We start from the raw sequence: 15,596 nt of genomic DNA on the forward strand, positions 1-15,596 counted from the left end.
GAAGCAAAAGGCCCTGATGGTCAAAAGACAAAGATATAGGCCTTATCTCCTGTCCTTGGGCCGAACTTAGAGTTATTGGGAGCCCTGGCCTCCCAAGACTTGGATAATCCATACCTGCTCCCGCCATGACTCCTTCCCCATCCTTCTCTGAAACTAACCTGAGCTTAGAGAAAGGGAGAACAACTTGGCTGGGCACCATGTGCACTGTCATGAGGTCAGTGAGGGGAGGCTGTGCCATCGGCAGGTGCAATCCTGGAAATCTTCCTGCAAGGGGTGGCGTGATACAGTCAGACAAGGGCATTGGGAAGGCATTGCTGGAGGGACATGATAGGGCAGGAGTAAAGTTACATGGCACGAGTGTGCAATGGGCAGGAGGGTGGAGGTAATGCAATCATTCCTTCAAATTTTTGTTAAACACCTACTGTATGCCAGGCTCTGTTCTAAGCCCTGGGGCCACAGTAAAACTGATCAAAAAAAAAAAAAAAATTCCTGGAGTTAACAGGAAGGAAACCCTGAGGGGGTAAGACTGAACATTTCCTAAAGGGTCTGAAGCTCAGCTGAGTCAGGGTGGGAGGAAGGACCCATTCTAGTGGCCCCTCACCCAGTAAGATCCAGGCCTGTGGCTCCATCTCTGCCACTAGAGCAAAACTCAGTACAGATGGGGCATGTGGGGGCCCAGGCCAACATTACTTCCAAGCAGTTGCAGCCTGTGCCACGGTGTCTTCCTTCTTCTTCTTGTTCTTCTTCTTCTTTTTTACTTAATTTTATCTTTTTAATTTACATCCAAGTTAGTTAGCATATGGTGCAACAATGATTTCAGGAATAGATTCCTTAGTGCCCCTTACCCATTTAGCCCATCCCCCCTCCCACAACCCCCCCAGTAACCCTCAGTTTGTTCTCCATATTTATGAGTCTCTTATGCTTTGTCCCCCTCCCTGTTTTTATATTATTTTTGTTTCCCTTCCCTTCATCTGTTTTGTCTCTTAAAGTCCTCATATGAGTGAAGTCACATGATATTTGTCTTTCTCTGACAGACTAATTTCACTTAGCATAATCCCCTCCAGTTCCATCCACGTAGTTGCAAATGGCAAGATTTCATTCTTTTTGATTGCCGAATAATAGTCCATGGTATATATATACCACATCTTCTTTTTTTTTTTTTAATTTTTTTTTCAACGTTTTTTATTTATTTTTGGGACAGAGAGAGACAGAGCATGAACAGGGGAGGGGCAGAGAGAGAGGGAGACACAGAATCGGAAACAGGCTCCAGGCTCCGAGCCATCAGCCCAGAGCCCGACGCGGGGCTCGAACCCACAGACCGCGAGATCGTGACCTGGCTGAAGTCGGACGCTTAACCGACTGCGCCACCCAGGCGCCCCAATACCACATCTTCTTTATCCACTCATCCATCGATGGACATTTGGGCTCTTTCCATACTTTGGCTATTGTTGATAGTGCTGCTATAAACATTGGGGTGCATGTGTCCCTTTGAAACAGCACACCTGTATCCCTTGGATAGATGCCTAGTAGTGCAATTGCTGGGTCGTAGGGTAGTTCTATTTTTAGTTTTGTGAGGAACCTCCATACTGTTTTCCAGAGTGGCTGCACCAGCTTGCATTCCCAACAGTGTCTTTCTCCTTTAAGGGTTAGAGTTGTTCTGATGTCCACCTTCTTCCCGGAAGCCCTCCTTGGTTGACCTCTCCCCTCACTGGGGTGGAAAAACGGGAGAGCCCATTTTTCTTAGAGGACACTGCCCTCAAGTTTATCAGAAACTTCTTTAAAGTCTAGAAAGGTAGCCTTCTTCAGTTGACCTCACCACCTCTACCTACAAGGACCTGGATGAAAAATGCTGGTCTGTCTTTTAAGAGTTTCGGCTAGGAATCAGAGGCACCTGGTTAAGCATCTGACTCCTGATTTTGGCTCAGCCATGATCTCACGGTTTGTGAGATTGGGCCCTGAGTCGGGCTCTGTGCTGACAGCAAGGAGCCTGTGTGGGATTCTCTCTCTCTCTCAATCTCTCTGCCCCTTCCCTTCTCTCTCTCTCTCTCTCTCTCTCTCTCTCTCTCTCTCTCAAAATAAATAAACAAACATAAAAAAAGAAAAAGGATCTGGGATAGGAATCAGTTATTTGCAGTTGCAAATCCAGACGCTGCAAGATCTCGGGGAAGCTGTTTCTCTGGGACTCAGTTTCCTCACCTGTAAAATGGAGGAAGAGGCTTACCCCTCTGGAAGGGGGTACCACTGGAAGGGGGAACAGTGGTAGCAGCTGGCATTGACTGACCACTAAATGCACGCTGGGCACCAAGCCATGCCTGTCACACGTACAGGCTTGCACATTATCTATCCTCTCAGTAACCTTGAGAGGACAGCATGGGGGCCACGCCCATTTTTCAGATGAGAACGTTGAGGCTCAGAGGGGTTCGTGCATTGTCTGAAGTCATATGGGTGGGTAATTCCAGAAACCCTTGCTCTGAACATATCACTCTCTATAGCTCTGGATAAAGATCCTATTGCATTCTGTTCAATCAGTTATTCATTCAACTGGCAGTTAAGCGGCACCAAGTATTTGGCAGCTGTTGAGTAAAAGCCACAGCCCTTATTTGAGCATCTGGTGGGTGCCCAGCTGGTTCTCTGTTGGGGGGTGGGGTGGGGGGCAGAACAGGTTCCTACCCTCTAAAAGCCTGGTGGTGTGCGGAGATGGGACTTAGCCACCGGATTCTGTGAACATCGGCCACCAGACACCTCTAGGTGTAGATAGAAGCCTGGATAATTCGCGGAACCTCTCTCTGCTTGGGCTCCAGCCATGTACTGGTGGTAAGAATGCCACCTTCTAGGGCCGGTGTGAGGATGCCCATCGTGATAACAAGGACATCTTAAGGGACCGGGTTTGGCAGAGAGTGTGTTGAACAAATCGTGGCCATTATTATTAAAGCGAACCACTGGAGAACAAGGGGCGACTGTGCATGGCCACATGTCAGGTTGTGTGTCCAGAGGCGCCTCAGGAGCTCAGAGCGAGAAGAAAGGACCACGGCCACGAGCAGGCAGGGGAGGCTTCCTGGAAGAGCCAGCCTCCGCGGGGTGGGGAAGGGCCAAGCACCCGGGAGCTGGCTGGAAGGCAGGCGTCTGGCCCGCAATGAGGTGTGGGGGGCAGGGAGAGAGGTGCACCTGTTTGTGTGTGTGTGTGTGTGTGTGTGTGTGTGTGAGAGAGAGAGAGAGAGAGAGAGAGAGAGAGAGAGAGAGAGAGAGGCAGACAGCTGGCTCTGAGGCCATCCTGAGAGTGTGAGCTCACACGTGAGCTGTGAGTCTGAACTGGCTCACTGCAGGGCGAGGGGCTCCAATGCCAGGGAGAGGCGTCTGGGACCCAGGGGGCCTCCAAAGGCGTTGACGAGAAAGCAGCTCTGGGGGTGAGGAAGGCAGCCTGCCTCATTTGTGGGGGATGCATGGCTTGTGGCAGAGTCAGGAGAAGCCTAGGCAGACCCCGACGGGCCCTCCTCTCCATTCTGCCCCCTGGGCTGGGATCAAGAGCTGTGGATGTTGGCTCCCGGAGAGGTCTTCTGACCCCTGGCCTCGGCTCCTTGGCCTCCATTATCACCCCCTCCCAGGCCAGCCTACGGGGCTAAGGCAGAAGGAATGGAGAACGGGAAGAGCTGCTCTGTGCAGGGCCTGCTCGTGGCAGGCAAGGGAAAGGCCCAGAATGGTGTTTACATTTTCCCTCCTTTCCTTCTGGTGGCCTGGCTGGCCGGCAGTTACACCACTGCGGTTTGCTGGCCCCGGGGAGTGTCTCCATTACATAACGCCTCACACAACCGCCCCTAAAGCACACACGCACACTCACTGGCACATGGTCAGACACACACACACACACACACACACACTCACACACACACACGCTCTCGAAGAAACACACCTGCACAGTGTCAACACCCTCAGTTGGCAAGGCTGTTGTGTTGGGATACTTTCTGCCATCCCTACTGACAGTTACCCAGGTAGGGGCTCCCCACCCCACCCTCCACATCGCCCTGGTTTCAGTGGGAGAGTCTTCCCAGCTCCTGGCCCTCAAGTCCCAGGTGCTTCGAGCCCAGGAGGCCTGCCCGGGGCTCCCAGGTGATAGCCTCAGTCTCTGGCACCAGCCCAAGAGGTGGACAGCCACGGGCTGCCCTCTAAGAGCCTGGAGATGTGGGGGGATGGGGCTTAGCCGCAGGAGGATCCGAGAACAGGACAGGGAGACAGAAAGACCAGACCCTGGGGCAGGGGGGAGGAGGGAGGGCAGAGTTTCTGTCAGGCAAACTCCAGAAGCTCAGAAAGGGGCATACAGGGAGCAAATGGGTAGATACGGCCTCTAGGGCACAGTGGGGTGAGAGGTACTTCGGGTAACAGTTTTGGAGGGCTACTCTGAGCTGTCCCGCAACTTAGCCGTGCCGCCTTTCGGGGTTCACCTGATGGAAATACTCACACCAGGTCTGAGTGTAAGGATGTTTGTGCTGCCCTGTCCACAGAACTGGACTCGTGTGGAACCTTGGCGGCCATCACCAGGGCCCTCAGGCTACAGAGGACCATGAAAGAAGGTGCCAGCTCCCCGAGTGTGGAGGGGGGCCGACGAGCAGGAGGTACAGTATGACTTGGTTCTGTCCACTGCAACAATACATGAGCATGTGTGTAAATATTTATAGGTATAGCTACACTGTCAAATCTCAGGAATCCCTCACACAAAGAGATTACAAGGTAGTCAGCTTGGCTGAGTAGGACTGAGGAGACAGGTGAGGAGGGACTTTTCCCTTTGTAGCATTGGGCTTCTGCGTCTGTTGTTCGGAGATTCAGAACCAGCAGGCATGAGTTCGGAATTAGAGGAACTCAGAAGGAGGGCGTGTCTAGCAAGGAGCAGATCCTCCCTCCCCCTTCCGAATGGCCCAGCGTGCCCGTGGGGCAGGGCTGGGGTGGCAGGCCTTGAGCACGTGTCTTCATTTCCCCCAGCTGCATTTTCTCATCTGTCAAGTATAAGAGAACAGTGCCATCTCACAGGGGGCTCTGGTTTCGCTGCAGTCCATCTAGGAGCCCTTCCAGGAGCCAGGCTGGACCGTGCAAGGAGGCACACGACGACATTCTTGTTCTGAAGGAACTTCCAGGCTAGAGAGTCCACAGAGCCGTAACTAGCTGGTGTAGGACAACGTGCTCTGTGCTCCTACGCAGGGCCCTGGAGGCTGGGGTGGGGGGTGGTGGAAGGACCGTGTCTGAGATGCAGATTCAGCTGAAGCAGAGGAAGCAGGGGGACACGGCAGGTGTGTTCCAGGCAGGGACCCGGGGCCCAGGGGTGTGAAGAGCATTAGGAATCAGCAGCCCTCAGCACTCCAGGGCAGGTGAGAAGCAGCAGGTTTCTAGGCAGGGCCTCATCCAGCATGTGTGGAAGCTTGGATTTGAACTGGGTGGTGGGGTGGAGGGCAGGGAGGGCACCCCTCAGGAGGGGCGTGATCGCCTAAGTGTTTTAGAAGCTCGCTCTGGGGAATGGTGGCTGAGAGGAGGAACAGCTGGGGGCTCCTGCTTTATTGCTGTCCAGGCAAAAGGGGGGGCCCGAGTTGCTGAGGCAGTAAAGGCAGAGAGAGGGGACAGGACAGTGTCTGGGCATGATTAGAAAGCAGAGTCATGAGGTTCAGGAAGCCTAGGAGGGAAGGGGTGGAGGGAACACCAGGTTCTGGTATCAGTGACTGGATGGATGTGGTATCACAGCTGTGGAGACAGGGGGAGCAGGCCGGTCCACGTGTCTGGGGCATCTGGGAGGAGGTGGGTCCCAGGCTGCCAGGCAGGGCTGTGAGGGGCCACCATGCAGTGGGTGGTCCCTTCATTTCTCCTCCACTGGCACTGGCAGTCCACTGGACAGAGAGGTGGTCTGGGGATATTTTGGACCCTCTTGGCTGAGGGATGGAGGGGGAGCCATCAAGGGCGTCATGGATATGTCCCAGGACTGGCTTTGGAAAAGGACAACCCTTCAAGGGTTAGATGCTAGAGGTTACCTTCCTTATAGTTATTTGCATTTTACAGAACACTCTAGAATAGTAGTGCTGTTCAGTGCATGTGGCTGTCGAGAACTTGAAATGTGGCTAGTCGACTGAGGAAGTGAGTTTTAAATTGTGTTTAATAGGTACTAAATTTAAGTGGTCACTTGTGGCTAGTGTCTACCATATTGGACAGCACAGATGTATCTAGAATTTCTGTAGAAAAGCAGTTGCCACTCTTACCGTAAGCCTTGTGTGGTTGGGGGAGTTTGGTAGAGGCGGGCTAGGGGCCTTCCTGACCCCCCTCAGATTGCGTGTCTATTGGTTAAGTGTGGAAAAAAACCAAGAGATTCAATAACAAATTGTTATATTGCATTTATGCATGCATGTATGTATGTATATATTCATTCATTCATTCATTCATTCATTCTAGCTGACACACAATGCTACATTAGTTTCAGGTACACAGTGCAGTGATCTGACAGGTCGATATTGTTACGCTATGCTCACAAGTGCAACTGCCATATGTCACCACAAAACACTGTCACAATACTGTTGACTATATTCCCAATGCTGTGCCTTTTATACCGCGACTTAATCATTCCATAACTGGAAGCCTGTATCTCCCACTCCCCTTCACCCATTGTGCCCATTCCCGCCGCACCCCCACCACGTCCATTTTCTGTGTGCCAGGTTCTATCCTCACTACATGAGTTAATTCACTTAAGCTTCATGAGAGCCCTAGGAAATAGGCCGGGTATTTTATAGATGAGGACATCGAGGCACAGAGAGCATCGGCAGCTGGCTCGCGGTCTCACCGCTGGCAGTAGCAAAGCTCAGCTTTGAACCAGCCATTTCAGTTTGCTAACCGCTCTGCTAGTCTGCACAGTTTCATCTGTGGGACCCCGAACCAGGGAGGGCCTCTCCTAGACACTTCACACGTGGCATCATATTTCACCCTCATGGACGCTTTGTATAGCAGGAACAGCATTGTCCTCCCATTTCCTATATGAGGAGACCGAGGCTCAGAGATTTGCTCAGGATTACACAGGCAGGGAGTGGCAGTGGAATGAGATTTGAATGGAGGTCTGTTGTAGTCCCTGTGTGACTAGGCCTCTCGCAGAGCAGTGGTGACACCGGCCTGGAGCCCTCCCGTGCCCCTGCTCCTGCAGCAGCTCTGGGCTCAAAGGGCTGTGCTTTGTAAGCTCCTGGCCATGTCCATCCAATGACCTTCCAGGCCCTCCCTGAGAGGCTGGATGGATAGAACATCCAGAAACCAGCCCCTCGGAGCCTCTCAGCCCAGAGGGATTTAGGTCTGCCTTGGTGAGAATTGATATTTACATTTTTACCAACAGCCCTGCGGCACAGATCGTACCTGGGAAGAAGAGTGTCCTGAGGCTGGGTGGGTGATCTCATTTTCCAGAAATTGGAAAATCTCCAGAGGGGTTCCCCCACATTCTCTAAGCCTTAGTTTTCTCATCTGTGGGATGAAAGGGATACACTAGGTCATGATTTTTTTAAACATTTTTTATTTTTAAAAATTTATTTACTTCTTTATTACTATTTTTTAATGTTTATTTATTTTTGAGAGAGAGCGGGTGAGGGGCAGAGAGAGAGGAGGGCAGAGGATCTGAAGCGGGCACTGCCCTGACGACAGAGAGCCTGATGTGGGGCTTGAACTCATGAACTGTGATCTGAGCTGAAGTCGGACACTTAACTGACAGAGCCACCCAGGTGCCCCTACTTATTTACTTTTTAAAGATTTTATTTTCAAGTAATCTCCACACCCAGTGTGGAGCTTGAACTCACAACCCCGGGATCAAGACTTGCATGCTCTACCGGCTGAGTCAGCCAGCCAGGTGCCCCTAAACCTTTTTTTAGCATTAACATGTTGTGTTTCTTTTTTTTTTTAATGTTCATTTATTTTTCAGAGAGAGAGAGAGACAGAGACAGAGACAGAGACAGAGACAGTGTGAGCGGGTGAGGAGCAGAGAGAGAGGAAGACAGAGAATCTGAAGCAGGATCCAGGCTCTGAGCTGTCAGCACAGAGACCGATGCGGGGCTCGAACTCACGAACTGTGAGATCATGACCTGAGCTGAAGTTGGACGCTTAACTGACTGAGCCACCTGGGTGCCCCAAACTAGTAGGATTTTAAAAGCATAGATGAAGCAGGAAATAGACTGCCCTGGAATGGACCCCTGGAAGGCTTCTTGGAAATATGGGTTTATAGACAGTGTGGGAAAAGCCAGGTAGAGAGGAGTGAGAGAAGTAGCCCCAGGAGATTTGAAGGAGCAACAGTTTAGATTCCTTTGGATTTTGCTCCAGCCTTTCTGGTTTCAGGCATATGACAACTACACTGAGCTCAGTTTCCTCATCTTTGAAATGGGGATAGCAAAAGTACCTCAGTCTTGGGAGATATAAAGGACTATCCTTAACATATGTAAAACTTTAGTTCATAAGAGAAGCTCCAAGGGGCACCTAGGTGGCTCAGTTGGTTAAGCGTCAGACTTAGGCTCAGGTCATGATCTCACAGTTTGTGGGTTCGAGTCCTGCATCCAGCTCTGTGCTGACAGCTCAGAGCCTGGATCCTGCTCCAGATTCTGTGTGTGTGTGTGTGTGTCTCTCTCTCCGCCCCTCCCCTGCTCACGCTCTGTCTCTTTCAAAAATAAATAAACATTAAAAACAATTAGAAAAAAAAGAGAAGCTCTATAAATAGTAGCTATTAGAATCTTTAAGGCATTTCCACCAGGAGACCTGTGGGCATGAGCTGGAGGAGGAGGGAAAGCCAAAGGTGATGAAGCAGAACGATAATAGAGTGGTCCCCTCTTATGGAAGGGGATACGTTCCAAGACCCACAGTGGATGCCTGAAACCGTAAGTAGTACCCTACATATACTATGCTTTTTCCTATGCATACATGCCTATGAGAAAGTTTCACCTATGAATTAGGCACAGTAAGAGATGTACAACAATAATAATAAAACAGAACTACAGCCATATACACATAAAAGTTATGTGAATGTGGTTTCTCTCAGAATTTCTTACTGTACTGTACTCACTCTTCTTGCGATGATGTGGTATGATAAAATGCCCACGTGATGAGCTGAAGTGAGGTGAATGACACTGTGATGGAGCATGAGGATAATGTTGAAAAAACAACAGTGGAGAGAAATCATTGAACCCAAAATCTGATGTTCTAATGGAGAAATTGGTGGGAAGAAGGCAGGTGAGAGATCTTTTGAGGCCTGAGCTCACTGCCCCAGCCCCATCCTGTGCCGCCTTGCTCTGTTCTCCACCCTTTGGCACCATATCCTTCTTTCCTTCCCTCTCTGGAACCATGCATCCTCTAACCACAGGGCCTTTGCACAGCTGCTCCCTTTACTTGGAAACACTTTCATTGGCCCTTTGCCTTACCGTTACTTACACTTTGCCTTTCTTACTTTTGTAGGGGCTTTCTGGATCCTAAGTGAGGTCAGTGTCCCTGACAGAGGCTCCCTCAGTATCCTCTCCTTCCCTTTTGCAGCCTGGATTTCAGCCTGTGAGTATACATTTTCTAAAAATAAAGATATAACTCGCATACAATAAAGCTCATCAGGTTAAAGTATATGAATCTACAAATTTTAGTATGTTCACAGGTTGTGGAACAATCACCATTATCTAGTTCCAGAATATTTTCATCAACCCCAAAAGAAACCCCATCTATCAGCAGTCAGTCCCCATTGATCTGCTAGCTCCTGGCCACCACCAATCTACTTTTGGTCTTACGGGTATGCCCACGCTAGACATTTCATAGAAGTGGAATCATACATTATGTGGTCTTTTGTGTCCAGCTTCTTTCACTTAAGTGTTTTTACAGTTCCTCCATGTATCAGTGCTTCATTCCTTTCTATGACTAAATACTAGCCCATTGAAAGGACATACCACATTTTGTTTATTTATTCATCTGTTGATGGACATTTGGGTTGTTTCCACTTTTTGGCTATTGTGAACAAGTGTAGAAGTTTCTTATGTGGCCATCATGGAGCATGCACGAGGTCGAGAGGGGGAAACTAATATTATTATAATAGTTATGAAAACCGAAGTATCACTTTGGAAAATAGTAAGACAGTTCCTCAAAAAGTTAAACACAGAGTTACCATATGACCCAGCAATTCTACGTCAAGGTATATAGCCCAAAGAATTGAACACATGAACACACAGGGGTGCCTGGGTGGCTCAGTCAGTTGAGCGTCCGACTTCAGCTCAGGTCATGATCTCACACTCCCTGAGTTCAAGCCCCACGTCGGGCTTTGTGCTGACAGCTCAGAGCCTGGAGCCCGCTTCAGATTCTGTGTCTCCCTCTCTCTCTGCCCCTCCCCTGCTCATGCTCTGTCTCTCTCTGTCTCAAAAGTAAAAATAGAAACATTAAAAAAAAATTAAAAAAAAAAAGAAAACATGAACACACAAAAACTTGTACACGGATGATTATAGCCGTATTGTTCAACAAGAGCCAAAAAGCAGAAACAACTCCAATGTCTATCAACTGATGAGTGAATAAACAAAATGTGGTGTCCGTATAATGGAATATTATCCTGCTCCACCAAGGAATGAAGGCTGGTTCATGCCACATCATGAACGAACCCTGATGACAACTGATGACAGTGCACTCCATGAAGGCAGGGGATGACAGCTGTCAGCTCACCTGTTTACCCAGTGCAGACATTTACTAGACAACCAAGAACGGTCTGTGGGATTGTTGAAGGGTCCCAGCCAACAGCCCCAGCACCCCATCCCTTGGATGTCTGGACTGGATCTCAGGGCAGCAAGTCTGCCTGAATCACACCAGATCTGGCCCTTGATGACATAAGCCTCCTACCCTGCATTGTTTCTGATTTCTGCTTCACCACATGGTGAAGCCATGGGAGCCCTTGGGAGCCTGGACGTCCTGCAGTCCTGGAGTCCTGGCACACTGGCCTGACTGGACCTGAAGCTTCTTTGTTAGCAGCCAGGCCAGGAAGGGGCAACCAGGTAGCACAGGATCACCTGTCGCTTACCTCGGTGGAGTTCTCCCCAAAGTGTGCCCCTCCTATGCTCAGTGGTGTGGGTTGACAAACAGCAGGTTCCCAATGACCCCACAGTCCCTTCTCAAGTGGTGCAGGGCTCAGAGACTGCCTTGCAAGCAGCCTCTCACCTGTCACCAGGAGGGTGCTGGGATTTGGTGACACAGGCCCTGGACCTGCATTTCAAAGGGCCCCCCTTCTTCCTATAAAACTGGCACAGGGCCCAGAGGAGGGGTCACAGGCCACCCCTCGGCCCAGCTCAGCCTCCTGCAGAGGGGTCGCTGGGAATTCTGTGTTTCGTCAAATATTGCTAGGCTAAGGAGTTTTATTTGAAAATAATTTTAATTAGCTGGAAACTAGGAGTTTAATAAATGGAAAACAGAGAACTTTCCAAGGCCACGGCTGGGAAACACTTGCTTTTTTAAAAATTCCGCCTGGCTTTGCAGGCCAGCTAAGCACCCTGACACAAGGGCCCGATTGCCAGAGGAATCCACAAGGAAAACAAAGCTTATTTTTAGAGAAATATTTTAAACTCGGTTTCAGCGAGCTCAGGAGTTTTCTTGTCTGTCTAAAATCCTTAATATCTTTCCTTCTATTTCAGAACTGCTTCTCACCCCAGAGGGTATAAGAACTCCTATCTGATGAGAGCTATTTCTGTACAGATGAAAATAAAGGGGTCCCCTCCCCCTCCAACCAGAGAATTGTTTCTAAATATGTCCCTGTAGTCAGGCTCAAGCAGCCTGTCCTTGACAGGTGTGCCCAGCAGTAAGGTGGGTCTGGGGTCCCTGCAGGTCTGGAGGCCTGTCTGCCACCTTCCCACTCTCAGCCCTGTTCTGCCCACCCCCCTGCAGGAAGCAGATGACAGCCTGGCCACCATTTCCGGGTTTTGAAAGCAGTTTTTAACTTGAAAGAGGCCTGCTAAAAAGGGCTGCTTTTCCTCTGTAGGTGTTGTTAACACTCTCACCCCCATGCAGACACATCTAGACCCAAACATACAGCAACACCCACAGGTCCTTCCTCACACCCCACAGACCCACACACCTACCCACACAGCAACAGTTACAGATACACTCACACATAGATCCACATATACCTACACACGAGCGTGCACACACACACACACACACACACACACACACATAGCAACAGACACAGCCACAAACCCTGACCCCCGACTCACACACAGACCCCTGAACACACCCATACCCACCCACGCGCGCGCGCACACACACACACACACACACACACACACACACAGCAGCAGCAGCAGCAGCAGCAGCAGATGCACCCAAATCCAGACCCCCACTCACATGCAGACCTCTGAACATACCTACGTACACATACAATCACAGACACGCCCAAGCCCATACCCACACTCACACCCACGGACTCTCAAGCTCTACAGACATACATACCCCACACACATATCGACAGCCTCACATACCAGCGCTCCCCTATAGCATACGGACACAGAACTTTGAACACCTGCATGGAGAATGATACCCTCGAACAGGTGCACTCCCAGCTAGACACACAAGGACACAGATACACGCCCTGACAAACCTCTCTCCACACACACAGACACACCCTTAGACACAGACACACTCATATGCTTTCCAGGTTTAGCAAAAACTGTCAGGAGAGGTTGGAGAACCCACTGAAGCAGGCGTGGGCCCTGGAGGGGCAGTGGCTTCCTGCTGCCCAGCCCCTCACCCACCTCCTGCCTGCAGGGTTCCTCCTGGGCAGGCCTCTGGGCCCTGGCCCTGCCTCTTTTCCTCCCTTCCTCCTTGGCCTTGCCAGCAGCACGAAACTGGAACTGCCCTGGATGGCTACGGGTCTGCACATTCCCCAGAGTGAGGACAACAAAAAAATAAACACAATTAAATCAGGTAATGACAACTGGAGAGTAGCTACGGTCCTCCGATGGAAGGGGAGGCTGGTTGTGGCTGGACCTCTAGGGGCCCCATGGGCTCCCCTAACTCCCCTAACTCAGGTCAAGGAAGGTGCAGAGACCCAACTTGTGCTTTCAAGAGGACTTGGCCAGAGTCATCTCTCCTTTGCTCTTGTCATCATGAGCTAAAGTGGGGGGCAGTGAGTGTCTGGGGATGGTTCCCTCCCAGTTCAAATGCTCTCTAGGGTTTCTTCCTTGCACACATCCAGCCTGGAAGGTTTTCTCAGACCTCCAGGCAGATTTTAAGACCCAGTTTCCTCTGCTGGGCCAGACCTGTGGCCAAGAGCTGTGCCTGTCTGTCCTTCCTTCTCTGGGCCCTCCCAGGCCTGGACCTTTTATCTGGACTCCTGAACCTCTGCAGGGCTTGAAATCCCCATCTATTCCCATCGCTGGGTGGCAGGGGCTTTGGCCTCCTCAATCATTTGTGTTGTGGCTTTTTTTTCCCTTTTACATACTCAGAAGTCGATTCAGACAGAGTGAGGAGTGGCAAATATGTCCATGCATGCGTCCCTTCTCTAAAATAATCTAGAAGGTGGCACGTACTAATTGAGCTGCTTAAAAAAGTACCTTATTTTTTTAAGTTTATTTATTTTAGAGAGAGAGAGAGAGAGAGAGAGAGAGAGCGCGCGCGCAAGCGGGGGAGGGGCAGAGAGCCAGGGAGACACAGAATCCGAAGCAGGCTCCAGGCTCCGAGCTGTCAGCACAGAGCCCGATGCGGGGCTCAAACTCACAGGCCGTGAGATCATGACCTGAGCCGAAGTCAGATGCTTAACTGACTGAGCCACCCAGTCGCCTAGGCGTCCCCCCAAATACCTTATTTTCAAACAGCCCAGGGCAATGCCACTATGAAGACATTCTAAACACCCTCGCATCCTGGGCTCACTTTCACAACTGGCTGCAAAAGAATTTTATCTGGAGTGTAACACAGTCTTGGAGCCAGTCAACTTCAGTTCCGCTCTCCAGCCCGTGACAGGAATCCTGGCTTGTCCTTACTTGCAATTTTTACTTCTAGTCCCCTTAATTTACAAGAAAACTTTCCTAAGAGCGATCGAGCAATAGCAGAGAGTTTTGTTTGCTGTTAATTCCAGCCGCTGCAGAAAGACAATGACCTATATACCCTCCATTGATCTGCGGCAAGAGGAAATTTCTGAATGATTCCCCCCAGCTTTCCATGCTCCACTGAGTCGCGAATACAAAACATCAGATCCTAGTCGGGCTCTCAAACAAACCAATTTTTAAAAATGAATGTGGCTTATCCCAACAAGTCTGACATTCCAGCCCATCAAAAGTACTTGTTTAGAAAAATAAGTTTTGGAATGAAGTGGCAACAAGGCCTTTGAAAGCAGCTTGGCCTAAATGGCACCGCATTTTAGACCTTTCCTTCCCATTGCACATTCTTTATGGTGAAGAGGCCAGGGAGCCCGCAGGGTCTTGCCGCCTGAGCCCTTCTCGGCCCCAGGCTTCCCCTCCCCCCACGGCTGAGGCCCTTAGCCAGGGGCCGGGCATCTGGGAGAACTTTGAAACTGTTCCCCATCCCCTTTGGCAGCCAAGCACCAAAACGCTCCAGTTAACACCAGCGCAATCACCGCTAACGTGAAACAGCTGCCCGAGGCCTGGCGGGCTCCAGACCGCCCCTCCCCCACCCGCCCGCTCAGCTGGGAGACACGGGAGACCCCGCACAGGGGTGCAAGCAGTGGTTGATAGGGCCCAGCTGTTGCAGATAAGAAAACAAACTATCGCTAAATCTTTTACCTACTTTGGAAGAAGTGTCTGAACTGGGAGGTGGGAGGGGTGGGAGGAGGGAAGGGAAAAATGGGAGTTAATTTATGAACCTGATTTTGAAGTTTCGAAAGGGATTGTAGGGGAAAAAAAGTTACCAAGGTTTTGTTCAATTGTGTGCGAATCAGCAGACAAATTGGTGCCCTTTCTTTTTTCTTCCTTTTTCTAGAGGCCTGGGTTGAATTTGCTTTCTGGCCACTTAGAGTCGCCTAAAGCAGACACAAATCCTTTTGCATAAATAACGTGTGTGCTCACTCCCAGAGGAAGCTGTCTGCATAAACAAACATTACCCAGATATAAGTTTGACCTGTTTAATCTTCCTCCCCTTTCCTTCCTCTCCGGACAAGGACACAGCCAGGCTTCCCAAAGTAGAGGCAAAACCCTGGTTCTCCAGCCCAGGAAAGTTTCTAACCCAACCCCCTCCTCTTCTCCAGCTCAGCGTTCTAGTGGCCCTCCATACCCTCCTCCCTTCCCCACCCTAGCTGTTCTGGTCCCTGGGTGTCCCAGCAAAAAAAATCGGACCTTCAGCTGCCACTGCAGACACGTGATCCACTTGGTGACTCACAGGCGGGCCACACCCCCTCAGGCCTTCAGCCAGGGCCTGCCACCAGCCAGTCAGCCAACACTGGGATGCATCTTATTACCAAGGGGAACAGCTAACTAATGCCCTTGACAGTCCAAATAATTACTTTCTTTCAGCTAAAAGAGCTTGCTATAAAATACATAGGGGCAGGCTTTTCTGAATTCTCACCTTGCCAGCTCCCGTGGAAACCTTAACTCCCAACCCCTGCAAGGCCTGGGCAATGCCCGGAAAAGTGGTGGTAATTAAGGTAAGAGGCT

The 15,596-nt window shown here is 50.4% G+C and overlaps 1 long non-coding RNA gene across 1 annotated transcript; it reads left to right on the forward strand.

Moving 5' to 3' along the window:
* Positions 1 to 3,252: 3,252 nt before the first annotated feature.
* Positions 3,253 to 10,180, forward strand: LOC122237296. Its single transcript, XR_006215676.1, has 3 exons — positions 3,253 to 3,986; positions 4,497 to 4,607; positions 9,436 to 10,180. It is a non-coding gene; the product is annotated as an uncharacterized LOC122237296 (long non-coding RNA).
* The last annotated feature ends 5,416 nt before the right edge of the window (positions 10,181 to 15,596 follow it).

This window comes from Panthera tigris, chromosome A3 (genome assembly GCF_018350195.1).
Source record: "Panthera tigris isolate Pti1 chromosome A3, P.tigris_Pti1_mat1.1, whole genome shotgun sequence".
Classification (NCBI taxonomy): domain Eukaryota; kingdom Metazoa; phylum Chordata; class Mammalia; order Carnivora; family Felidae; genus Panthera; species Panthera tigris.